This window comes from Eulemur rufifrons, chromosome 1 (genome assembly GCF_041146395.1).
Source record: "Eulemur rufifrons isolate Redbay chromosome 1, OSU_ERuf_1, whole genome shotgun sequence".
In the NCBI taxonomy this organism is placed as follows: Eukaryota; Metazoa; Chordata; class Mammalia; order Primates; family Lemuridae; genus Eulemur; species Eulemur rufifrons.
In genome coordinates, this window is record NC_090983.1 from 2,411,946 (window position 1) to 2,438,373 (window position 26,428).

A 26,428-nucleotide genomic window follows, 5' to 3' on the forward strand; every position below is an offset into this window, starting at 1 on the left:
CCTGGAAAGGCCGAGTGCTGGTTGTCAGGGAAGGTGGATTCGAATCTCACTCTGCTTCTGACGAGCTGGGCGACCTCAAACAACCCCCCGACCTTCTCCCAACACCAGCTGCTTCTGTCCAGCAGGGAAAGAGACACCACCTGGCCAGCCGTACAGGCACGTGACGTGCCCCGGGTGGGCCAGGCCGGGGCAGATGCCACGCAAACAGCACTGTCCTCTGCTGGCGTGAGCACGGCCCAGTTGTGAAGGTTTCCGTCCAGCCCCCATGCACTGGGGGTCTCTGGACAGTCACAGGCGTAGAGTGGACAACAGGAGGTCCTCTCCACTCACCCCGCTTCCTGAGGACTCCAGGCTCCCCTCTCACTGGTTTTACCGAGAAGACTTCGGCCCACAGAACCTTCTGCTGCCGAAACTCCTCCCTGCACAGGCCTCCAGAGGTCAGACCTAGGGACGGACAGGCGAAGAGAAGCCTCCACTCTCTGAAGCCGGTCACCACGGAGCCCTCCACGTCTCTGACCGTGGCCGTGGTGATGCCCGTGCGGCTCTTCCCCCAGGAGGCCGTCTGTCTCATCTGTCCACAGGGACGTCCACAGTGCCCTGAGAGCTGGCTCTCCTCAGCCTCGTAATTACAGACATGTGTCTGCACATGTCACCGGCCAGACTCCTGAGACCCTGCAGTAGGTCCTCATTAACCCCGGCCCGAGGACTCAGCATGGGAGCGAGGGGTACCCGAGGGGTGGCAGGGATGGGGAACGTGCAGAGAGGCCCTGGGCAATCTGTGCCCACCGGTCCTGCTGACAAGGGGCAGGGGCTGCCGCAGGGCCTGGATGGCGGCCGCCGGGTTCGGAGCCACAGAGGGGAGTTTACGAATCTGCGGCCAGACCCACCCTCCCCCACTCCCTGGAGCATGGCTGTTAAACCCCTTCTGGCCTCCAGATGCACGGTCTGCAAGCGATTTCCCTTTTATTATTTCAAGCTCTGGGCCTTGATCTTTTGCCACTTTGGAAGAAGTGCAGAAACAAAGAGATCTGGTGCTGTTGCTCAACATCCAGGCTGGCTCTGCCGCGCTCGTCTGGAGCTCTGCGCGTCACTGCTGGCCGGGCCGCCCCTTTGATGGGAGCAAGGCCTCTGAGAGCCCTCAGCAGCTCCCTCTCCTGTCCCCAGGCCTTCAGGCCTTCCGAGGGGCTGGCCAGCCGTCCCCCACTGTGTTCTTCCTTCTTGCGGTGGCCTCTGGGAGACAAGGGGTAGACGATGTGGACCCCTCGGCAACCGCACAGGTTGGGCCGGGGCGCCCGGGCCCTTGGTGGCACTTCACACACTCAAGCCAAAGGCGCAGCATCGCCCACAGGCCATGTCGGCCCTCGCCCTTCTGCAGCGTGTTGGGAAGAGCACTGGGCTAGGAGTCCTCAGGCCTGCGTTCCAGTTGGCTGCCCGCTCCCGGGTGGCAGGGCCTGTGCCTGTCGGCCACTGTGGCCCCTGCTCTGAATGTGGGGCCCAGGTGGGGACAGCAGACACCTGCTGAGTGACAGAAATCCCAGCTCTGCCACAAGGAGCCGTGTGACCCTGGACAATGCCATTCATTCATTCATTCACTCCCTCATGTATTCACTCTCCCCACAGCACCCTGAGCGCCTGCTCCCTGCCAGACCATACACGGACGTCACCCTTGCCCTCAACTGTAATTAGCGTGACCAGGGCTATGGCAGAGACCCTGATCAAAGGATGTCAGGCACCCCAGCCCAAGGGAGGAATGGGCGTCAGGATGGGGGGGTGATGTGACTGGGGCAGGTGGACACAGGTGTCTGGTCGGACACCAGGAGGGCAGTCTGGGCCAGAGGGTCGGGGGGGGGGCGGGTCATAAAGCCACAGCAGACGTGGGACAGCAGAGGCTGGGGACCCTGGGGATCCAGGGATGCCTGCATATCCACGGGCCACGCTAAAATGTGGGGGGTCAGCAGGATGCCAGCACAGGGTCCTGGATGGGGCACAGCCCGTCCTGGGGGAAGAGTCACGTGTCCCCACTGCTGTGGGAGGGGAAGGTCCCAAGACACATAACCACAGCTCCCCCACAGAAACACCCTTCCCCATACCTCAGTCCCTGAACCCACTCCTCAGCCCACACTGCCCCAGTCCTGGGGGTGCAGACTGTGCCCACATTTCCCCAGGCCACAGGCTTGTGCAGTGGGTGCTACAGAAAGTGCCTTTCCGGAGGCCTTTGGTTTGCACAGGTGCTGCCACTCTCGGGGGACAGAGCCCGAGGCTGGGGAGTGAAAGGCCTGGGTCAAGTCTCAGCTCTGCCTCTGGGTCAGCAGTGGCCACGTCTTTCACTCTCATTCACTCTTCTGGGTGTCACAACCCCTGAACACACTCCCAGAGAGTTGGTGCGAGTATCAGTTGGGTATGGAAGGGAATGCTTTGCTCATTGTTAAGATAACGTGAACATTAAGGATGTTAAAGTTGTTAAGGACTTTAAGGTTCATCATCACCATCATCATCATCACCATCATCATCATCACGATCATCACTGCCATTATCACCATCATCCCCACCCCACATTACCATCATCACCATCATTTCCACCACTGCCACCACCATCACCATCATCGCCCTCATCATCACTACCATCATTACCACCATCATCGCCATTACCATCACCATCATCACCTTCATCACCGCCATCACTATCATCGCCACCATCACTATCACCATCACCATCATCACCTTCATCACCGCCATCACTATCATCGCCACCATCACTATCACCATCACCATCGTCACCATCACCACGACCATCTTCTATACGTGAAGTCCTGCCACCACCCTATCCTGCCAAATGGTCTTCCTGTGACAGAGAACACAGCCCTCTGAGTCAACCCATCCTATGTACCGACAACTTTGCTAATAGAAAGCTCAGATTTTTCTGTTTGTTTCAGTTATAATTGGCCTCCCCATCTATCTTAGTCCATTTTGTGTTGCTCTAATAGAATACCCGAGATGGGGAAATTTAGAAAGAAAAGAGGTTTAATTAGCTCATGGTTCTGCAGGCTGGGAAGTTCAAGGGGCCGGTGCCAGCACCTGCTGGGCTTCTGGGGAGGGCTTCCCCACTGGTCATGGGATGGTGGAAGGTCAAAGGCGAAGCTGACGCATGCGAAGAGGTACATCCCACTTTAACACAACCTGCTCTGGTGGGAACTAATCCACCCCTGAAAGAATGAACCCAGTCTCGCGAGAGCAAGAACTCACTCACTCCCACGAAAATGGCACCAAGCCGTCCATGAGGATGTTCCCCCTGACCCAAACCCTCCAGCTAGGCCACCTCCCAACACTGCCACGCTGGGGACCGGATTCCGACATCAGTGTATCCGAATCACAGCAGCAACTTTTTTACCTTCTGCAGCAAAAAAAAGTCAACATCCTTTCTTCATGTGACATTTCTTCAAATATTTTAAGACAATCATTATGCATCCCCGAGTCCTTCTTATTCCAGACTAAACAGTTTCTTCAACAGTTCCATTTTATTTTTAAATAACATTTGAATCAAGAAACTAATACATGTTCATAGCAAAAAATTTAGAAAACAGAACTAAGCCCCCAAAAGAAAAACATTACTTGTAAATCCCACTACACTTTGAGATGATTACTCAGTGTTTTTGTTCCTGTATTTCTTCTAATATTATATATAATAAATATATACGTATTTCCCAACCCCCAGAGCAGTGAGAACACCGCATCCTCTCCTCTGCTCACCCCGGACGAGGAGGCTGCAGGATCCTCGTGCCAGTGCCGTTGGTCAAGGAGCAGCAGAGAGAGGCCTCGGGTGGAGAGTGACGCACGGGGCTGGCCCTGCAGGAGGAGCTCCTGCTAAGCCACATCTCAAGGCTGGACATTTAACTGATGAATTCCTCCGTGTAAAAACAAATAGCACCGCGACCCAGCTCCTCACAAAGAGCAGAGGGGGCCGAGGAGCTGCAATCTGCCCCCCACATGGCGAGGCCCAGAGAGTGTGTGGGTCTGCGTGTGTGTGCAGTGCGTGTCTGTGTAAGTAAACACAGCAACGTGTGTGTGAAATGTGTTCTCACATCAAGCGCTCCGGTCCTCCGTGTGCCTGGGGAGGCGGAAGCACTCGGAGTGAAAATCAGACGCAGACGTGTACGACAGAAAGTCCAAGTCTAATTAAAACAAGCTCCCCGCCTCCCCTCTCCGGGGACTGAGATGACCTCCGCAGGGCTCTCGGTAGCTTCTGTAGGTTTCATGCGTTTTTCAAAGGAGCGAACCATTATCCCATCAAGTATGTACGACGAACCGTATATGTTTCCATTTAAAACTCCTGAGTCTAAGGGGGTATTTAATTCTCTGGAAACCACTGAAATCCTGCAGGATTCTGAGGAAACGGTCTTGATTCATGTCAGTCCTTCCTGAACCTCCGACAAAATGAGAATTCTTTCGCGATGAGTCTCCCACCCCTATAGCTGGACGGACGTTTGGATGAAGCAAGAGCTTTGATGTGAGCGCCGCCGTCATCTGGGCTAACGGACGCAGCTGCCTCATGAACGGACCACGGAGATTTTCCGTTAATTAGCTTCGGCGAATTCCAGGGCTGAGACAGGGTTTTGTTTCATCTCAGATGGCGAAAGAAAGAAAGAAAAATGGCATAATAATGCAAATTTACTAAAATGCCGTACATTCCTACACAAATCACACCCCACAACACACTCCCTCTGATTCACTACCACTAAAAATAAAGAAAAAGAAAAGGTCAATGATGCTGAAATCACGAAACAACACGCCACCTCATGGCAGGTGCTCTGGAGGAAACCAGAGGACACCAGCAGAGACGGGCGAACACAAACCCGGCCGAGCTCAGGCAGGAGGCCCAGGGCCCGGCATGCAGGACGAGGGTTCCACCCTCACTGGCTTGGGGCAAACGGAGAACACACCTGTGAAACTGCTGTCACTCCACGACGGGTCAACGGAAGAAATCCAGCATCTCAAGCTACACAAAAATTCTAAATCAAGATATAGCAAGTGAAAAATCAGATGAAAGGAACACTTCAAAATGCTTACTGCAAGAAATTAAAGAAAAGTTCAGATAAAAACTGTCTCATATTCTCAAGTAAATAAAAGAAAATATGTAAAGATATGTACATCTTCTTTTTTCTTCCAGCTAACTTTTTAAGTGCTTTATATATGTCACTGTACTAAGTAAGCACTATACATATATCATCTTACTTAATAATTAAATTATATTAACAATGTTTTTCCATGTTACAGGGGAGGAAATAAAAGACCAAAAAAGTGAATTGATAATTATAATAATAAATATAAACAGGACAAATTCACTGTTACAGTTTCTATTTGCTGTGTAACAAACCACCCCAAAACTTAGTGGTATAAAAGCCATTTTGTTTATGCTCACAATTATGTAGGTCAGGAATCAAGGCAGGCACAGGGAGGAAAGCTTGTCTCTGCCCTCCAACATCTGTAGCCTCATTGTGTTCAAACAGCAGGAGATGCAGGCACAACTCAACTGGAGCCAAACGTGTGGGCCTCGATTCTTCTGAATGTGGCATCTTCTGGGACTATAATGACCAAGATGACTTCTTTCATCAGCTGCCTAACACCTGGGGTGGGAGGGCTGGAATAGCTGGCGGCTGGTCAGTACTTCTCTCTCTTCAAGTGGCTTCCCCACATGGTCGGCTTGAGATTCCTCATAGAATTATAGTCTCAGGGTAGCCGGACTTCTTACATAGAGGCTGACCTCCTTGACCTCCCAAGTGAGCATTCCAAGATACCAAAGCGAAAGCTTCAAAGTTTCTTCCAACCTAGCCTTAGAAGGATGCAACATCAAGTCCCCTGTATTCTGCTGGTCAAAACAGTCATAGAGCCTGCCCAGATGCAAGGGGAAGGGAACCATAGACCCCCACCTCTTGAGAAGAGGACTGCCAAAGAAGTTGTAGCCATCCTTAATCTCATCTTTTAAAAGAAAGAAGTCATTCAGAAACCAGCAAAGGCTGTAACCTCATGCTGCATTCTCTAGAGGAAACCAGCTAAAGAAAATAAGCAATAAACCCCTAAATAACAAATGGGTCAAAGAAAAAAATATAAGGAGAATAGGGAAATATTAATGCTTTGAAAACAATGAAATGAAAATACAACATATCAAAACTTAGAGGATGGAGCTAAAGTGCTTAAACGGGGAGCTTTGGGGGAGCAGCCCCCTGCAGTTGCCCTGCCGCAGTAGGAGGACTGAGAATGAAAAGAAACCAGAAGGCAGGTGCTGGGGGCGGGGGAGCCTGGTGCCTGGGGGTGGGTCTGGATCCTGAGTCCAAGGGACCATAAGTCGCCCCAGCTGCCACTCTGGGTTCAGAGCAAGATCACATGTCCCTGTCCCCAACTCCACCAGGGAGTGTCCAGGCATCACGAACATCTGACAACAGCTGGAGGCTGGCTCCTAGGAAGGCGCCGTGCCCTCGGCGTGGCAGGGCACCGCATTCACGGCGAGGTGAGGAGTGCTCGGCACGGCCGTGTCCGTGTGCTCCTGGGCCTCGGCTCTCTCAGAAGTCATCTGGGCTGAAGGTGGTCAGCACATCACAACTGAGGGGACACGAGCTTGGCTCTCATGGCTGAAAGAGCTCCTTAGGAATGCAAAAACCCAACAGAACAGCCTCGGAAAGTCCAACCCAGGACTCAGCCCTTCTCTGCGGAGCCCGGCAGGCGTGGAGGTGGCAGGTCCCAAGATATTCTCAGAGATTTTCACACCATCTCAGCAGCACATTCAGAACTCAGCCTGCCACCGGCTGCAGCAGGGAGAAAGAATTACGACTTGTGACTTTGGAAAGTGAGAAGCAGCCCAGCTCCCCCTCTCCATGAGACATTCAGGGTGGGAAGTTCAGGGTGAATTTCAACGGCGAAGACCAAGGTGATTTAGAAGGTAAAACATTCGCATTTGTGTCAAATTTCCACACCTTCCTCCTCCGGATCCTGCCGCCCGCTCCCCGCACCTCGGCTCCCCCCGCGGCCCGCCTGACGACAGCCGGCTTTGGGGGCTCACGTCTGCAGGTTAGAGGCCCCCAGCAGCCCTCCAGCCCCCTCGCGGCCCCGTCCAGGCCCCTCCCCAGGCCAGGTCGGACCCCAGGCCACCCCAGGTGGAGACGTGCCCTCCTGGCTGTGGTCTGAGGGCTCCAGGGGCCCCCCGCACACACACTGCCTCCATTGTACAGCCAGCCCGGCTGGCCAGGGGCCAGACGCACCCCAGCTATTACAGATTTCTCAAATCCTACCATTTATGTATTTGGTTTGGTAGCTTTAGGTTGATGATGTACTTAATTTCACCACTATATTGAGTTTGAATGAACTGAAAGGAAAACACCAAATATAAAACAATGCCTGGCCAGCCTCGCGCCGGAGCACAGGTGTTTCCTATCTATGTGTCCCTCGTGCTGCACCGGCAGACGCTTCCCGCCCCACGTGCTAGGTGTGCCCGAGGTGTTTTCTTCTAAACAGCTTTGTGATAAACGTGCATGTCCCAGGCCCCGCCGGACTCCCCATGGACAGCCCTTTCCTGGGTCTTTTCAATACAGCAGATGTGGCAGGAGCACGTACCCGCCCCATCAGTTGTCGTGCTGGAGGTGACCATCTGCAGCCATCAAGCATCCCCCACTCCCGTGCCAGACGACAAGCATGACAGCATGGCTATCCGAGGACAAAGTGAAAGATTTATACCTAACTTCACCCATTTCACACGCCAGAATCACACCCTACAGTTTTGCAAAAGGTAATGAAAGGACAGGATAGCAAAAAACATGATCGTCAGGTGAACCCACATATTTTAGAGAGATTGCTTTTCTCCGCAGCCCTTTGCGGGGGGCCGGGGCGAGGTGCCTTAGGCCAATGACAGAAGCCCGGGAGGGGCCTGGGCAGCCTGAGCCCCCAACAGCCGCCCCGGGGGCTCCCCAGTACCTGTGCGGAGGATGGGAGTCAGCACACAGCCCCCACCTCTGCCCCGAGCGCCAAGTCCCAGGTGGGCCTGGGCTCCTGTGAGGGTCTGCACTTGCAGGACATTAAATAACGAATAAAAAAACACCATGACAGGTCAAGAGAGAGACCACAGGAAAAGCCTTTTTCCTGCTTTTCGTATAAGAGGCCCTGTGTTTTCACTTTTCACTGAGCCCTGCAAAGTACTTAGCCACCGAGCTTAGCAACCCAGGGCCCACCCTAGATGCCACAAGAATGCACCTCCGCTGGGGACAGGGCACTGGGGAGCACAGAGGGCCGGCTCAGCATGAGAGAAAGTGAGGCGGCGCTGGAGGAGGCGGCGCTGGAGGAGACGGGCAGAGGGCGTCAGCCCAGGGCCAAGGTCTGGAGGAGCCTCGACCTCTGCGGCCTGTGGGAGGCCAGGCCTCGCCAGCGGGGTTTGCAGCCCTTCCCGGGGGGCACCTCACATCCTGAGAGGACAGCCGGGCCCTCGAGGGTAGGGGATGCCGGCACTGGGCCTCGGGGCCTCTGCAGGACACCGGTGAGTGGGTGCAAATGCCACCGGTTTGGAAGAAAACGCACAAAACATTCACAGGGTTCCTCAGAATATGGTCACGTTTTCTTCTTATGTTCTGTGTGTACCAAGTTTTCTGCGGTGACTGAGCACTGCAAGTGCTCTGGGAAAGTCAAAGCCCACGCGTGTGTGCACAGGTAAGTAGAACACACACGCGGACACAGACGCGCACTCCCGCCTCCGAGGCCGGCGGCGTGCTCTCCTGCGGGCCGTAAGTATACACCAGCTGTGTACTTTCTGTCACAGTCGCGGAGTTTGCCACCTGTGTCTTTTTAAGTAGTAATTGATAAAGTGTAAGAAGTGGTGAAAACTCTAGTAAAATTGAAAGCACATCATCTGGCATTTCAGGAAAACTTGTCCCCGGCTTGCGTGGGGAAACGGTTTGGGGTTTTGTGTGGTCCTCAAGCGTTTCTGGGCAGATGCTGGCCCCTCTGAGCAGCGTGACCTGCAGTCGCCCCCACCCCGAGCACCTTGGTGCACACAGGGACTACGGACCACCCGTTGGGAACACCAGCTCTGCTGTGGGTGGCATTAACGGGAAAAACCCAAAACCCTGTAAAATAAAGAGGTTTATTCTGAGTGCGTGGACCGATGGCCCAGTGAAGAAGCCAGGGCAGTGGCTGTGTGAATGAATGAATGAATGAGTGGGTGGGTGGGCGAGTGAGTGAGTGAATGGCCCAGTGTCCTGCCCAGTAACTGCTCCCGCAGCTCCGCAGAGGATGGGCCCAGGCCGGGTCTGTCCTGGGCACGGGAGGTGGCCGGGGCAGGAGGGGGCTTTGCATTTCTGGCCCAAATAGCCCTTCTTCTAATTTTAAAGATAAGGAAACTGAGGCCCAGGAGGAAAGTGAAGTCCTCCAGGTGACCTCAGGCTGATTGGAGTTGAGAAAGAGGGGAGAGCTGGCACCTGCCCTGGGTCGTCACTGCAGCCCCCAGCCAGGTCCCCGCAGCAAGGACGTTGGTCAGCGTCTCAAGTCTGAGCTCGGCATGTGCAAGCTGGGCAGACCGATGCTGTCCGCCTGGGCCTTCCCTGGCCCGGGTTACCCACCACAGGGAGCTGGGTGTGACATGAAGAACTCGACCAATATCCTCAACCTACGCAGGCTGCCAACACAGCATTCTGAAGGGTATTTTCTCTCTTGGGCAAAACGAGAGAAATTGTTCAATATGAAACTACAAATGAGATCCATATAGAGATATTTTTTTACGAGTTTATTTTGCTCTGACTAGGGCCCCAATAAGTACAGGTATCTGTTAAATAAACACAGCCCCAGAAAGTTTCATTAAGCATCAGAGTCCTCTAAATTCCTCGTCAGACCCAGCCCTGCGAAAAGAACAGAATTTAAGAACCGCAAGAGCGTCCACTTGGCAGGGCAGCCACCACCGGTCACAGGGCCCTTTGTGTGACTGCACATATTTTGGCTGGGGGCAGAGAAAATGCATTTGCCAAAAGGGTTATTATTACCTTAGCTGTGATTCATGCGAGTGCTTCCCGGGAGGGGTGTTTTATTATGATTTCTCAGCTCTCAGCTCCTTCTTACCCCGCTGTGGGGCTGGGCCACATTCCTGCGATGCTGGGCGTCCATGAAACACAAACGGCCCATTCACGGTGCCCTGGGGGCCGTTGGAGGATGGATGGCGCTGGCCCTCCAGCCGCAGCCTCCCGCCCAGGAGCTGACCCGGGGGTCCCTGCGGTGGGCCTGGGCCCCGGCAGCCACATCCTGCCTCTCAAACCTCCTTCCTGTCTGTCCTAAGGACTGACCTTCCACAGTCACAGAAATTTAGATCTTAAGGATGGCCCTGCAGGACCTCATCCCACGGGAAGGAAAGTGAGGCCACCCCATGCCCGGTTCCAGGACACACCAAGGCTCACGAGGCTTGGGGGAGGCTGCGCCATTGGCCTGTGAAGATTTGACCCTCGCAAACCCTGATTATGTCAGAGGAGGACACAGGCAACGCGTGGAGAAAAGACACTTTACTTGCAAGGAAGCTTTGCGGAGAGTCGGGCTATAGAAAGACGGCTCGGCAGCGAGAATACAGCAGGCTTCAAAGGTGGGGCGCTCGAGGGTGCCAAGGCTATCGAGTTTACAACGGACCTGTTCCTGGTTTTTGGTAGAATAACAGCAATTTTTGACATCACTATCATATCTAAATGGTCAAAACAAACATCCCAACATCCAGCATCGCAGGAGGGAGGCTGAGTCCCCGAGGCTGGCCGGTCTCTCTATCTGGGGGACTGGCGCTCACACTCCTGGAGATGCCCCCGGCCCTCAGCCTGTCCCCACCTCCGCAACTCACTTCTGACCCACCCCTCTCTCCTCCCCATGAGAGTGGAGGGAGATGCAGTTTCTTTGGTGGGCCAGACCCCTCCTCCAGGAGCCCACAGCCTAGTGGGAAGGGGGACTCGGGGGGTGACGGAGGGGGTCCCGCGTGTTCTGCCGATCCCCACAGAGAGTGAGGCCATGTCTTAGGCAACATGACCCCGCATCTAAGGAGACCGAGAGGCCCCTCCCACTGGGATCCAGAGGCCCCTGGGCATGTGGGATGTTGGAGCCACAAGTGTCAAATGCCACCGAATGTCAGACTGGGGACAACAAGGAAGGCACACTATCTCACTAGCGATTTTATATTGATTTCGGATCGAAATACTATTTTAGGCAGAGTGGGTTAAATAAGATACATTACACAAATGAATGCCACCTGCTCCTTGTTACTGTCTCTGGGACACAGGCGCTGTCCCCACGACCCGTCCACGTCGGCTCCGTCCTCACCCACCGACACAGCAGCGAGCGCCCACCCGGCCGGGGACTTGGTCCCGAAAGCCAGAGGCTCCCCTTGCTGGGAAGCGCCTGGGAAAGCCTGGCTCCCGCTGGCCCCTCGGGACACCCCGCTACTCTCCCTCGGCAGGCCCCGCTCCTTCACCCTGCGGAGCCAGCCCCCGCCCCCATGCTGCTCAGCCCTGCCCGCTCCCACCCCTCCTCCCTGCCTTCCCACCATCAGGAACACGGGAGCCACCACCGGCCCCACCCCAAGGAGTGGCCGCTTGAGTGACCTGGCACTTGCCTGGAACTTCCCAGGGCTCTGCAGGACCGTCCCTCACTTAGTGCAAGGCTTTTAAACCACACCCCCACCCGGACCATCCACACCCCCTACCCTGCCTCCTATCTGATAGTAAATATTGATCTATTTTTCTCGTGGGCTCTGTTCTTCCACTAAAACATGAGCTCCCTGCAGGCCCAGATGTCAACGGCCACTCACTGGCCTGGAAGGCTCGTGCCCGGCGCCCGTGAGACCGCAGATCCGAGTGCAGCGTGTGTGCGGGGCCTGCACGCAGCGGGCCCATTGCCGTCGCAGACCTCCACCGAACTCACCGTCCTGCGACGCTCTGTCAGCCCCTCCCACCCCTTCTCCAAGCTCCCACCCTCCCCAGTTCTCTCCGCAGCCCGCTCACAGCTCAGCCTTTTCCCCGCATCTTCCTCTCACTTCCTTCTCTGTCCCCCGGTCTCCTGAGCGAATGGTGCCCCCCGGCCACTCTCAGCCTCTTGGCACAGCTCTCTGACGGAGGAGCTCATTGATGTACCTGGTTTATTGAACCACTGGTATATCCAGGAGTGTCTTCAAAAGGGAATATTAAACTGGAATTAGGGTGAGCACATCATAGTGAGCTTGCGGGGCAGAGGGCTGGAGTCAGCAGCCTCCCACCTGGACAGGGCAGCAGCCACTCTCCCAAGGCCCTGGGCCCTCCCCGATGGGCAGGGCCAGCACTCTCCGGGGTGCCAGAGCCAGCGCCACCCCTACAAGAAGCCAGGAGGGCACCCAGCAGGACCAGACTGGCACACGGGCACCAGGGGAGCAGAGTGTGAGCCAGAGGAGGGGCACAGGGACGGGAGCATGGAGGACCACCGTCAAGCCCTCCTGAGACTGTCCTCCCTCAGGCTGGCGTCCAGACGCCACGTCGCCTGTGCCCAAGACTTTGCACTCATGAGGTACCCCAGCCTGAACCCTCGCCACCCCTCCCTGACTGCTCCCGCCTCGCCCGTCCACAGAGGCCTGGCGGTGAGGCACCGTGACAGCATTGACATCAAAGTGAAGTCACTGTGTTTAAAAAGAAAAGCCGTGACAAGGCTGTGGAGGGTTCTCGTGTGCGGAGGCCTGACAACAAAACTATCACAAAGACTCTGCAAAACCACAGCCCTGCACAAAGGCCCTGACACAGAAACGCTTCGGCGAGGACATCTGCCCGGCAACTGCTGCCCAGCCTCGGACAGCGGCACCCTTGTTATTGCTCCTTGCAGCCGAGGATCATGACCTCAAAACAATTTAATCCTCCTCATTTTCCCTTTACAATCCTTTGTCTTCTTTCACCTGCCTGACTGTGCACGCAGGTCTCTGCGGCACGCGTGTTCCCACGGCAGTGCTCTGCTCACAAATGTCGCTTTCTGTCTGCTATTTAGGTGGACAAGGCCTGGCACTCTGGATTATACCATCTTGTGAAGCTCCCATTCACCCACCGGTTAAAAGTCCAAATGTCCAGTTTGTTTTTGAATAAGAAACAAGTTTCTCGGTATCTTGAGTCAGAAATTTACTGTATCAATAAGACTGTTTTATTTGAGGGTCCTCCTTGCTCAGGAGGCTCAGATTGCCCCAAGAATGAGACATGTCAGTGGGGAGAGGAACCAGCCGGTGAGAACATGCCTGAAGAACAAGTTCCGGCCCTTCTATCCAGACACTTGAGACCACGTAGCGCAGACCGATTCCCAGCACCTCTCTCTGGAGCAGTCGGCAGCAATGTTCTGACAACCTGTCTGAAGCGAACCTGAGTGACCAAAGATGTTCTATGCACAAGGAAAGGGCGCTTCTAACTTTTCAGTACGAGTCCTGGTGGAGAGGATGCAATCTGGACGGATCCCCAGTGTGACAGCCCCTTGGATGGCCGGCCTTAAAGATCCAGCCCTTTGAGTGTAGCAATTAGGAAGCTGAGGTTCAGAAACGTTGGGAGAGTTTCCCAAGGTGGCACAGCCAGTTAGTGGCAGAGTAGGAATTACCACGAGGGTTTGAGGGAAATTCACTTTTCTTCCTAGTTTATTGGGTTTTGAGTAACACAGGTGCACAGGATGGAAGAGACTGGAATGTAATACCTGCTTTTGTTCAGCTTGGAGAAAAGGTCAGAGGAGGAGGTAGTGGAGGAGGACATGTCTCAATGCAAAATATAACCTGGTTCTTTGATTCATACAGATATGGGGGGACTATCCAGGCACATACTTTTCCCCCCAATTCCAAAAGAGGTGGTGTGACAGTGACCTGGGACACAGGCTCTGGGCCATGCGTGAATAAAACCGGACTTTCCCTGGGGCAGCCCAGTCTGAGTAAGGCTCAGCTGGCCTTTTTACATCATCACATCCAGTCTCTACTTCACCTGGACCACCAGTCTCTGAAAAAGCCCCCCGAGTGGGTATAGGGGGGCAAATGTGTGTTTCCCCTGAGGATGTCACCAGAAGGACAGTGATGAGATGAGAATCTTGTGAAAAGTACCTACTAAGCCCACAGCGTTTGCCCGAGAGCCAGCGTCCCGTCCACATCTGGTGCATGAACCAACGTCCTGGGAGCACACAAGAGCCACAGCACGTTCCCTGAGCCAGGTGGCACCGACTGTCCCTGTGAGGAGAGCAAGCAGGAAGCCTCCTCTCCACAGTGCCGCCACCGCCTGTGTCACAGAGGAGAGAGGGGACCGGAGCACACTGCAGATCCGCCACCTTCTCACTTTGTCCTCAGAACACACCAGCTGGTCTCTCCCATGTGCAGCCCAGAGGAGAAAGTGCAGTAAGAAGGCCTGACTCGCTTTCAGCCCCGTCTGAGTCTGGAAACCTCACCCTGCTCTCCTTCCCAAGGGAGACAGTGGCCCGTTGGATGCACAGGGACAGGAAGCTGCGGCGGCGCTGGCTGTCTGGGAGACAGAGGGGCACGGCGCCCACCCGTGCTCCCACCTTCGCTTCCCCGAGCTGCATGAACACTTAGGCAGACCTTCTGGGAAGGACTTCTGGAACAAAACGTGGTCACTGGCTCAGCTAAGAGCCAGAGCAGAGTAAGATGGGCTGCCCAAGTTCACTTCCCAGCCAGCGGCTGCACGTGTTCCTCTCCTCGCGTTGACCTGCCTTTGTCACTGATGACTGTGAACATGTGTCTGCCCCAGCTGGAGCAGAGTCAGAAAAGGCCTGCTGGTAGGAAGGGTTTGATAAGATCCAGAGTCTCGTAGCATGAGATGAAAATGTCCAGGTTTCAGCTGAAAATCTCCCATCATACGGAGAACCGGGAAGATCTCGGACCGCATGAGAAAGGATAATCGCTGGATGCCGACACAGAGGTGACGGAGAGGCAAGAATGTTAACGCACCCGTGGTAACATGCGGCAGTGGTGATTACAAACATAAACGAAACAATAAAAAATTGAAAGCTTCAGTGAAGAACTAGAATATGTATTTTAAGTGGAAATTTAATAATTTAAAAGTCTAATAACTGCAATATGAAGCTCAGTGGGTAAACTCAGCTGCAGAACGGAGTGGTCCGAGGAGGAGAACCGGTGAGCTGATGGCGGAACAGCAGAAACCACCCACACCGAGCAACAAAGAGAAAACTGACCGGAAAAGGGGAGAGGAAGTCTCAGGGGCCCGTGGGACTATTACAAAAGACCTAATATTCATGTCACCAGAGTCTGGAAGGGGACGAGAGAGAGGGGCTAAAAAATAAAATAAAAATATAACGGTCTAAGACTGCCTCAATTTGGCAGAAGATAAAACCTTCAGATTCAAGAAGCTGAGAAAATCCCAAACAGGATAAACTCGAAGAAATCCACACCCAAACGTATCAGAATGAAACTCCTGAAACTAAGGACAAAAATCTTGAAAGCAACCAGAGAAAATAACATCTTCCTACAGAGGAAAATAACAATTAGAATCACAGCAAATTTCACGTAAGAAACCAAGGGGGCCAGAAGGAGGTAGCACAATATTCTTCAAGGGCGAAAACGACCCCTCTGTCCAGAACCCACTCCCAGGGAAAATACTTCTCAGGAGCGAAGAGGAAATTAAAACACCCTCAGAAGAATGAAAATTAAGAGAATCTGTCGCCAGTGGACCGACCTAAAAGAACGGCTGAGGAAGTTCTCCCAAAAGAAATGAGGCGATAAAAGAAGGGACCTCGGGACATCAGGAAGGAAGAAAAACACACATAAGCAAAAATACCGGTAAATACATCAGGCTTTCCTTCTCTTGAGTTTTCTCAATTATGTTTGATGGTTGAAACAAAATCCTAACACTGTGTGATACGGTTCCAAGTACAGTTAGAGGCAATATTTAAAAACAACTGTATTAACGGAGTGTGGTAAAGGAACACAGACAGAGGTCAAGTTTCCATGCTTCATTCGGTTTAGCAGAAGGGGAGCCAGTCAGCCTGTCTGAAACCTGCACCCAGTGCTGGGACCACAGTGGCGTGCCACACAGTACTGGGGTCAAAACCTCCACCCCGCGGCTCGTTAGGCCCCTGTGCCCCACCAGAGGCAGCCGCACTGCCGGGTTGACTCCCCTTTCCTGGCAGAGGGCTTTCCATCACCTCTTTAAACCAGATGGGAAACCATACACCTCTCTCTGAAAATCCCGGGTAAACAGGAGACTGGGGTAGCCTAAATTTCCCCCAAATCTAAGATGGTGAGCCTGTCTGGGAAATGACTGTAGAGCCACATAAAGGAGCCTGTGCACTCCAAGTCACCTCCATCTGCCTGAGCCTTGAATTAGCCGGTCACCACTATCGGCTCCTCTCTGGCCTCACTAGGGCTGTCCCGACACCACGGGTTCACAAGCCCCTCCGCTAAGGTCAAGGTAGGGGGTCAGGGCATGGTCAGATGGAGTGCTGCCCGTGCAGGTCCTGCTGTGCTAGGAGGTGGAACAGTAGCCTAAAGGAAGAACGTGAGAATAAGCAAGAGCCAATGCCCCATGGTCATGAGTAGAAGGACATGTGAGTCATGGTTGTTTGAAAGAGATTTTCAAGGGTAGTCATGAAGAGAGAGGGGTCCTGGGAAGAGGCTTGTCATCTTCCTGCAAATGCCAGTTTCTGCAGAAGAATGGCTCCAGATCACAGACATCAGATGTGGGGCAGGTGGGCACATCTTCCACCTCATGGTCCCCCGGCCTGAGGGCTCTGTGAGGGCCCTGGCACATCTGCAGTGTCTAGAGCAGCACTTGGCACACACAGATGCCCGTCTGACCACGAGCCGACAGAGCAGTTGATTGCAGAGAGAGGAGGAGGCTAAAGATGGGGGGCTCTTACCCTAAAGAAAGAAGGCTCAAGTACCCTGAAGGTCTGACACAGGGGCCAGGCGGCAGGGACCCCACGCTGGGTGGGAACAGGAGTGGGAGCTACATGTTGGGAAGGCAGGTGCCCTGGAGCTGTCATTCCTAATTCCTGGGGTGCAGCAGGCCCAGCCAGCCTCTGCCCAGAGAGCATGGCTCTGAGCACCTGACCACGTTACAGTCACTTCCTTTTGGTCCCACAAGGCCTTATGTTTTTAAAATCTCGCTGTGCTTATGGAGGGACTTGAGACATTTAGAGAACTTCATTCAGAGCAAGTAACTTCCTCCGGGCTGAGACATGCAGTGGAGCGACTTAATGCCCGGCAGCCCAGTCTGTGATCGCCCCAAAGCACAGAAGTCAACGTCTGTGAAGAAAAGTTTTACTCCTTTACCCATCCACCCACCGCCCATACATTCTTTCATTTATTCACAGCCCTACTGGCCCCAAAGAGATGCAGATCAGACATTGGGATCAGAGAACATTCCAGGGCTCCAACATCTACATGACTCCCAGGGCTGGAGAAAGGCACCGGAATGGGGTCATGCCCGCGTCCCGCCCACGCCCCCCAGATGGGTGTCACCCCTGGGGCAGAGGAATTCCTCATTTCAAATCCTTCCATAAAACGCTGCTGGCAATTTATGTGTTTTTCCTTTGAGAGGAACCAGAACAGTTCCCGAAGCTGCCTCTGGGGCAGGCCCTGCCAGAGGACTTGCCAAGTGCAAATCGACATTCTCCTGAAAACAGTCAGCAATGCCCGGGCGCCAAGGCCACGGGAGGCTGTGACAGAGCCAAGGGGGTGAGGGTACCCAGAGGACCAACACCCAGGTCACCGCCTTCTTCCAGGACCTGCCGAGGGGGCGGCCGGGCCTGGGGAGGGGAGCGGAGGAGAAGTCTGTCAAGGCTGACGATTGCCAGAGACACCGAGGCTCCGATCAAAGGGCGGCCTCTCCCCCTTCTCAGTGATTCTAAACACTTGTGAGAATGCGGACTCCACCTCAGGCCTCTGGCCATGCAGGCCAAAGGTGAGGCTCATTAGAGGCAACTTTTGGAAAGATGCCTGCAATGAGTGGATCACAGGCAGCCGGACGGAGGCCCCTCCCGGTGAAACCAGCCCCCAGGAGCGCGTGGGAGCCCCACCATCACAGAGCTGAGTCAGACGTGTCCAGGATGATATCATTAAACTTGAACCATAAACCCCGAGCCTTTGTGCAGGCAGCCATCTGTCCACCCTCCCCCATTCCCAGCCTGCTGGATTGTTCTGGAAAAATCCTGGCATCCAAAGGTCACCCCCTTTACAAGGCCCAGGCTCCTCATGAGGTCTGTCTGCCCTGGGACACTGACACATCACCGAGTGGGCCAGAATCCATGGGGTACGGGGCCAAGCCCCCTCCTCAGGGGCCCACAGGACGACCCAGCAAGACACTTTCATGTTACATCTCATCTGCTTGTGGCTGAAAGCCCAGGAGGGCAGGATCAGGTCTGTCCCTTTTGCCCAACACCTTGGTGCTCAATGCTTACGGGATCGTATTCGCTTCCTGCAGCCCCCATGACAAACTGCCGCACACAGGGTGGCTCAGAACCACAGACAGGTACTCTCACAGCTCTGGGGGCCGCAGCTCCAAATGCAGGCGTCAGCAGGGCTGGTTCCTTCGGGAGCCTGCGAGGGAGACTCTGGCCCAGGCCTGGGCTGCATCAGGCCTCATGCTCGCGTGGCCGTCTGCCCTGTGGCTGTCTCCCAAAGTCCCTCTCCTACCTCTTTTAAGGACACCAGATGTTGGCTTTACAGCCCACCCTGCTCCAGTGTGACTTCATCTTAACTTATTCACATCTGCGAGACCCTATTCCCAAATAAGGGCACATTCACAGGTAACCCGGGTTAGGACTTCTACCTGTCGTTTTGGGGGACACGGTTCAACCTGCTGCAAGAATGACTGGCGGAGGGAACAATGGTCCAGCCCAGAAGGAACCTTCTCGAGCACTGTCTCCCTGACTTAGCCAAGGCCTAGGCCACAAGCCTTCCTGAGCAGGAGGTGAGAGTGCGGGAGGCCGTGGCTCTCAGGAGCACCACACAGGAGCCTCCCTGAACCTCCCCAGTCACTGCCTCTGGATTCAAAGAACAGAAGTTCTCTGTCACTAATCATGACCCTCCTCCAAACACACATGGCAAGCCACAGTGTAGGAGTTGGACATGCAGTACTGGGGGGCATGCATGAGGGTGTGTGAGAGGGGTGTGGGGTGTATGTGTGTGTGTGTGTATGTGTGTGTGTGTGTGAGAGGGGTGTGGGGTGTGTGTGTGGTGGGTGTGGTGCGGGGGGCTGGGGGATAGGGGGTGTAGTAGATGTGACAGGGGTTCGTGTATGGTGTGGGTGTGTTTGGTGTGTGGTGTTTGTGGTATATGCTGTGTGTGATGTATGTGGTATGGTGTGTGGTATATGTGCAGTGTGTGAGGTGTGGGGGGTGTGGTATATGTGAGGTGTGGTGTGTGGTATATGTGCAGTGTGTGAGGTGTGGGGGGTGTGGTATATGTGAGGTGTGGTGTGTGGTATATGTGCAGTGTGTGAGGTGTGGGGGGATGTGGTATGTGTGAGGTGTGGTGTGTGGTATATGTGCAGTGTGTGAGGTGTGGGGGGTGTGGTATATGTGAGGTGTGGTGTGTGGTATATGTGCCATGTGTGAGGTGTGGGGGGTGTGGTAATATGTGGTATATGTGCCATGTGTGAGGTGTGGGCAGGTGGTATATGTGGTGTGAGGGGGGTGCAGGTGCGGTGTTATTTGTGTGTACAGGTATCACAGCTGAAGTTCTTCATTCTGCTTACTTGGGAGACTTTGTAGTTGATGGACTTGATGTACTTTATAAGATTAAAAATGCTTTTAAGAAACCAGGAACGAGTGTGTAGCTTCCTCAATATGGGGGTGAGGAGGAGGAGCTCTATTTTTCAGGATGTGGTCAGCACTGAAGGGTGTATTAGTCAGCTCAGACTGTCATAACAAAGTGCCACAAACTGGGTGGCTGACACAACAGAAACTTATTTTCTCACAGTTCTGGAGCTGGGAAGTTCAAGAACACCATGCCATCAGAGTTGGTTTCTGGTGAGGGCTCTTTTCCTGGCTTGCAGACGGCTGCCTTCTTGCTGTGTCCTCACATGGCCTTTCCTCTGTGCACACACAGAGAGAGAAAGATCTCTGGCGTCTCTTCCTTTCTTATAAGAACAGCAATTTTATCAGATTGGCGCCTACCCTTATGATCTTAATACTCTCCTTAAAGGCCCCCTCTCCAAATTCAGTTACATTGAAGGTTAGGGTTTCAACATATGAATTTGGGGGGACATGATTCAGTCCGTAAGTGGTAATTTGGGGAAAGAGATATCAAAGTCAACGTTTGCATTTAAGAGAACATAAAGCACTGAGGAGAGTGGACATGTGAGGACTGTTGAAAGAACTCAGAACATGGCACACCCTCAGCCCCAGGATGCTGAGGTGTGAGGCAGGAGGTGTGACTGGCTTGTTAGGAGCTCTGGGAACTGCCCGTGAGGCTGTGGAAGTGTGACCCCTGGATCCGCAGCTGCAGGAAACTCCACTGAGCTCTCAGCCCCCTGTCAGGGCCCAGAGTCCTCGTGTGAGGGCTGTGAAGAGAGCGTGTCTGCGAGGAACAACAGTGCCCAGTCTCTCACAGGATCCCTTGTGCCCTTGGTACCGCACGCTGAGGGGGCTGAAGGAGAGCTTCCCAGGGGATCACGCACACACTCAAGGAAGCCTAGAGCTGAGGGGGCTCCCGCAAGGAACGGCAACCAGAGGATCTGATGCCACCTGCCCTGAGACGAGTGTCCCATACTCAGCAAATGCACTAACAGCAAATTCTACAGTCAGTCGAAGGAGCCTGGTTTCCACCGGGCAGTCACACTGGGTGCCAGCTGTCTACTCATCCTCACGTGCCTTCCTCAGACACTCCTGGGGGCCAGCTTGGTATCAGCCTCCAGACCCGCCAGACTCTGCTCTTCAGGCCACACAGGAATAAGGCAACATCCAGACAACATCCAGGAAGCCACCTGAGGAGAGTCACTTCCCCTCCCAGATGTACAGTGACAGTAAGGGGGGGATCTTTCTGAGGGGCAGCCAGGCACAGGGGAGGATCCTGTGATGTGGTCAGGTCCCAAGACAGGTTATTAGGGCTCTGCATCTTGGGGACTGTCACACCCTACTGAGCCTCGACTTCCTTGCCAGTCAGTGGGCGTGTCTCTCGGGAAAGGTGGACCAAATGGTACTCTGCCCGTAAAATCAGTTTGCAGATTGCCAACACCAGCCAAGAAAAGTCCACGATCCACCTGAAGTGTTGCTCTTTGCGTTGCGGAGGCACTCCTGAAGCCACTGCCCCCCAGAAGGCACCTCCACAGTCCCAAACCCCCTTCACCAAGGGCGGCGTCTGCAGCTCTGCTCACCACCTCTGCTCAGAGAAGGTGGTGATGGCCCGGTTTGCTGCATGTGGAGGAGGTTTATTTGCTGCTGGGATTCCCCAGTCACTTACAGCTAAAATAATTGCCTCCACATGGTATTTGTTTATAGAGAATTTCACTCATGTTTCATTGAGTACCTTTCTTTTAACTGAGTGACTGAACCACCACCCACCAGGTTCCTCTTCTCCAGTTACTGCTGTTTCCTGTTCCCTGAGCACGTTTGGACCAAGTAGCTGGTGTCAGTACAGTGCAAGGGGATTTCAGTGTTGGATGAGGGTTAGGAAGATGGCCCCCACATACTAGCTATGCAAACTCCACCAACTACTTAACCCCTCTTAATAGCCTCAGTGTCCCCATCTGTAAAATGGAGACAATAACCCTGCTAACTACCTCACTGGCTATTATAATAATCAAATTTCAAAATCATCTGATAATACTCTAATGCAAACCGCTACTAAAAACAAGTGGTCTGGAATTATTTCATCAATCTGCTTCTAGCATGACAGAATACAATTTATCAGGCCAAACTCCCAGCCAAACATAAGAAGAAACACTGGAGAAAACACCAAGATCCCAGGGATAAGGGAACTGCACTGAGATGGGCCTGGCATTATGCGCTGCTTCACCCTGCAGGTATTTGAAATTGCTAAACAGCAAGGAGTTGAGAGCATTAGAAGCCAAGCACAAAGTGGCTACCATGAGTGAGCTACCCAGTTGAGCAGAGTTTCATCAGTCCCACAGGGCTGAGGGAAAAACACAGAGTCCAACCAAGAGCTGAGTTCCCTAAGGCATAAGGGAAATGCATGAAAGTGAACCCAACATTCTGCATCACTTGTCTCATCAAAGGGCTTGCTGGTTTGCAAACAGTAGCCCAGAAGCTGACAGGCCCTGGAGAAAGCAAAAGTTAAGTGTCTGAAAAGCTGCGCTTTCGGCACTTTCACTATGCTGTGGAAAAATTGTTCAGAGTGCACCAAGGAGCATCACATATGAATCACAATCATCCAGAAATAAACTTGGCCTCACAAAGACTGAAAATCACCTCAAATCAGCTCCCTATCTGCTCGAATTAAATGATCTGCCTCCAATCTCACTGCCTGTGATAAGCAAACCTTCCCTAGGGGAAGATAACATTATTCAGAACCTCAACAACTTCTGACCACAATGTCCAGCATTTGGTCAAAAATTACCAAACACACTTGACACACACCAAGAGAAAAAAGTCACAAGATAATGCTATTGTGGAAACAACTGAAATAACCATCAACAATAGAATGAGTAAATAAAATGTGGTGTAGTCATATGATGGATTGTTACATACCAATAAAAAAGCTGCTGCAGAGAATAGCAGGGATCAATCTCAGACATAATGTTCAGTCAACAAAGTCAGATACAAAAGAACAAATACAATGAAATATATTCATAGGAAATTCAAATACAGACAAAATTAATCCATGGTGCTAGAGGTCAAAAAAATGGTTATCTTTGAGGAAAATATCAGAGACAAGGGAAAAGAAGGAGAATCTGAGGTGCTGGGAACTTAAAACATCTTGATCTGGTTGGTAATTATTTGGATATGAAAATAGATATAGATATGTGTGTGTGTTCAATTTCATCAAGCTAAATGAACACTTAGGATTACTGTACATAAGTTACACTTCATTAAAAAAAGATCGAAAAATTCCAACTCAATATATGATTTTCAAACTAGATTCGATATAGCAGAAGAGAGAATTAGAGACCTGGAAGATAAGTCAGTGGAAAATTAAGTAACGAAAGGAAAATACAAATGAAAAATACAGAAAATCACTTTAAGAGAAATCTGGGGCAAGAAACATGTATCATATGAGCAAAAAAGTTAGTATATAGACTTAAGCCCAAATATATCAGTAATTATAATAAATACAAATTGATTATTAAATGTGTCAATTAAAAAATAAATTATCAGATTGGATAAAATACAAACTCTAACTCTTTGATGCCTTTAAGAGACAGACTTTAAATATAAGGATACAGAAAATGTGAAAGCAAAAGAATAGAAAATGATATATCATGCAAGCATTAACCAATGGATATCCAGTGACGCTATAATAACAAATTAAACTCAAAAGCAAGAAACATGAATAGAAGTAAAGAGGCATATTTTATAATAATAAAAGGGTCAATCCATCAGGAAGACATGACAATTCCAAATTCATACACACCTAATACTATAGGCTTAAAATATGCAAATCAAACATTGTGCATATAAAAGGAAAAAATAGATGAATCCACAATCAAAATTGGATATTTTAACAAATATCTCTCCAAAATAGAATAATATATCAGTAAATATACAGAAGATTGGAGCAACATGTTGAAATCTCAAAAATTTCAAAGAATTGAAAACATACAGATTGTTTTCTCTATTTTCTGGCTACAATGGAATTAAGCTACAACTGTGGAGAAATTAAAATTCCCAAATATTATTTTAAATAACCTGTGAGTCAAAAAGAAATAGAAATTATATTTAGAAATGAATGAAAATGAAAATGTAACATGAAAACTTGAGATTAAAGCTAAAGTAATGTTCAGAGGGAAATTTTATAAATTTAAATGCACATAAGAGAAAAGAAGACAGGCTAAGAATCAATTATCAAAGTCTCTATCTCAAGAAATTAGAAAAGAACAGCAAACTAAACCCTAAGAAGAAAAAAAAAAAAAAAACAAAGCTCAAGGATAATTCAGAAAACATTTGTGAATGTAGCTTCTGTCCAATGGGGTTCACCTGCAATGAGATTCACATACGACCCACAAAGGTCTTGAGACATTTATACTAGCAAAACACTTCTAGCTTAAACTGAACTGGATAAAGATAGAACTAAATGAAAGGAAGCAGTTTGACCCACAAAATCCTACTGATCATAAGAAGGCTATGAAAACTACCCCACTGACAACGTGCACTACTTTTCACCAAAAAAAAAAAAAAAAAGTAGAAGCGTGACTCAGAGGGTGGAACCAAGAGCCCAGAGGGCAGAGTAAAATGCTATGGAGAATAATTTCTGGGACTTGAGCCCTAATGAAGGAACTTCTAACATTGGCCCAACTGGATTTCAGAATTGCCATGGACCAGTTACTAGTTTTGTGTCTGTCATTTCCTTCTATTTAAAAAAGAATATCTGTAGTGGTTATACTATGCCTGTCCCACCACTGTATATCAGGCATGGAGGCAGACACCTTCTCTCTTTAGTTCCATAGGTCTAAAGATGGAGAGGAACTACTCTCCAGGAACTGTACTTGAGGAACTGTATTTGAAGAGCCTCATTACAGAGACAGCAAACCTGGAGGAGTGTGAACCATGCATGGGAGGAAAGAGATAAGGTAGCTATAGCTGGAGGGGTGTTTTAATCCATTCAGGCTGCTATAACAAAATACCATAAACTGGATAGTTTATAAACAACAGAAATTCATTTCTCACAGTTCTGGAGGCTGGGGAGTCCAAGATCAAGGTGCCAGCAGATCTGGTGTCTGGTGAGAGCCACTTTCTCATTCAGAGGTGGCGCCTTCTCTCTGTGTCCTCACGTGGCGGAAGGGATGAGTGAGCCCTGGAGCCTCTTTTATAAGGGCACTAAGCCCTCATGACCTAATCTCCTCCCAAAACTCTACCTCCTAAAACCACCATCTTGGGAGTTATTTCTACAAATGAATTTTGGGGGACACAAACTTTCATATCAAGGGAAGTGTGGGGTCAAGGTTTTCTGAGTTTTTTATGGAAGAGAATTGACTGCCCAGTCAAGGGTCAGGAAAGTTCACTCTGCCTCTCAAGGAAGGAACCGAAAAGTGACTCGGCAGTCAGTGTGGATACAGAAAAGGATGAAAACATGGGGCCAGATCTCATCTCTGAATCCAAAATGGCACAATCAAATAACCTATTCCACATTTTCCACCGGATGTCTCAAAGATAACTCAAGTTTGACATTTCCAAGACCAGGCCTCATCTGGTAGCTTCCATCTTAGTGAACAACAAAACTCTATCCCGTTGCATGAGGCAGAAATCTAGACCTCGTCCTGACACCATCCTCTTCCTTACCACCCATTGTCCAGTCACCGAGTTCAGAGGATCTTATTCTCTGAACAATTCTAAGATCAGCCCCCTTCTCTCAATCCCACTCCACCACCAGCCCACCACCACAGTCCAAGCTGCAGATAGCAAAGCTGGACTCCAGCAATGGACAGATTGTTGGCCTCCCCCAGACCTCAAGGCCAGCTCCTGCAGTCAGAATACACTTCCCAAAATGCAAGTCCCCTGTGGCTTTCCCTGCTTAAACCTGACCCAGCAGATGCTCCGTGGTCTCTACCTGTTGGCCTCCCCAACCCCCTTTTGCTCCTCCTTCCTCCACCCCCAGGTCTGCCCCTTTCTCTAATAAACTCCTCCTAGACACCAGATTTCGCCTGAGTACATCTTCCCACAAGGAGCCCTCTTACCCCCACTTTGATCCATGGCTCACTAAACAGCATCCTTATCCCTTGATAAGCCCCCGGAGAGCAGAAGCCAGCTCCCAGCACGGGGCCAAGTACATGTAGGCACTTGCTGAATGAGCAATGAACCTCATTTAACCCTCGAAATAAACCTGAGCAGTGGACACTCTTGGTCTCCCTCTGCACGTGAAGGGCAAAAGCCCAGAGAAGTAAAGAGAAATGGCCGAGGTCTCAGAGCTGGGGACGGGTCCGTCCCCCTAAGGAGGAATAGGAGGCTCAATTCACATCTGATCAACAGAAAGAAAAAACTATTGGGAAAGTATTTAATACATCTTACTTCAAACCATGATACAAAGAACAAGTGGAGAAGTAAATGCTGTGACCAGGGTCCTTACACTTCAGTTCCTTTGTATTTTCTCTGTCTCTCTTCTCCCCAATTTTTTCCTCTCTCCCTGCATTCAGTAGCTGACTTGTATCCCTTTAAATACTTCCCAAGGAAGCAGCCTGAACAGTCTTTCCCACAGATTTGAAAATTCCCTGCAATAAAAATGTCAAGGGTGAAATAAGACAATCCATTTTCTCAGCTCAACATCAGGCCAAATTATATATTAAAGGACCAACATCGGAACAATAAA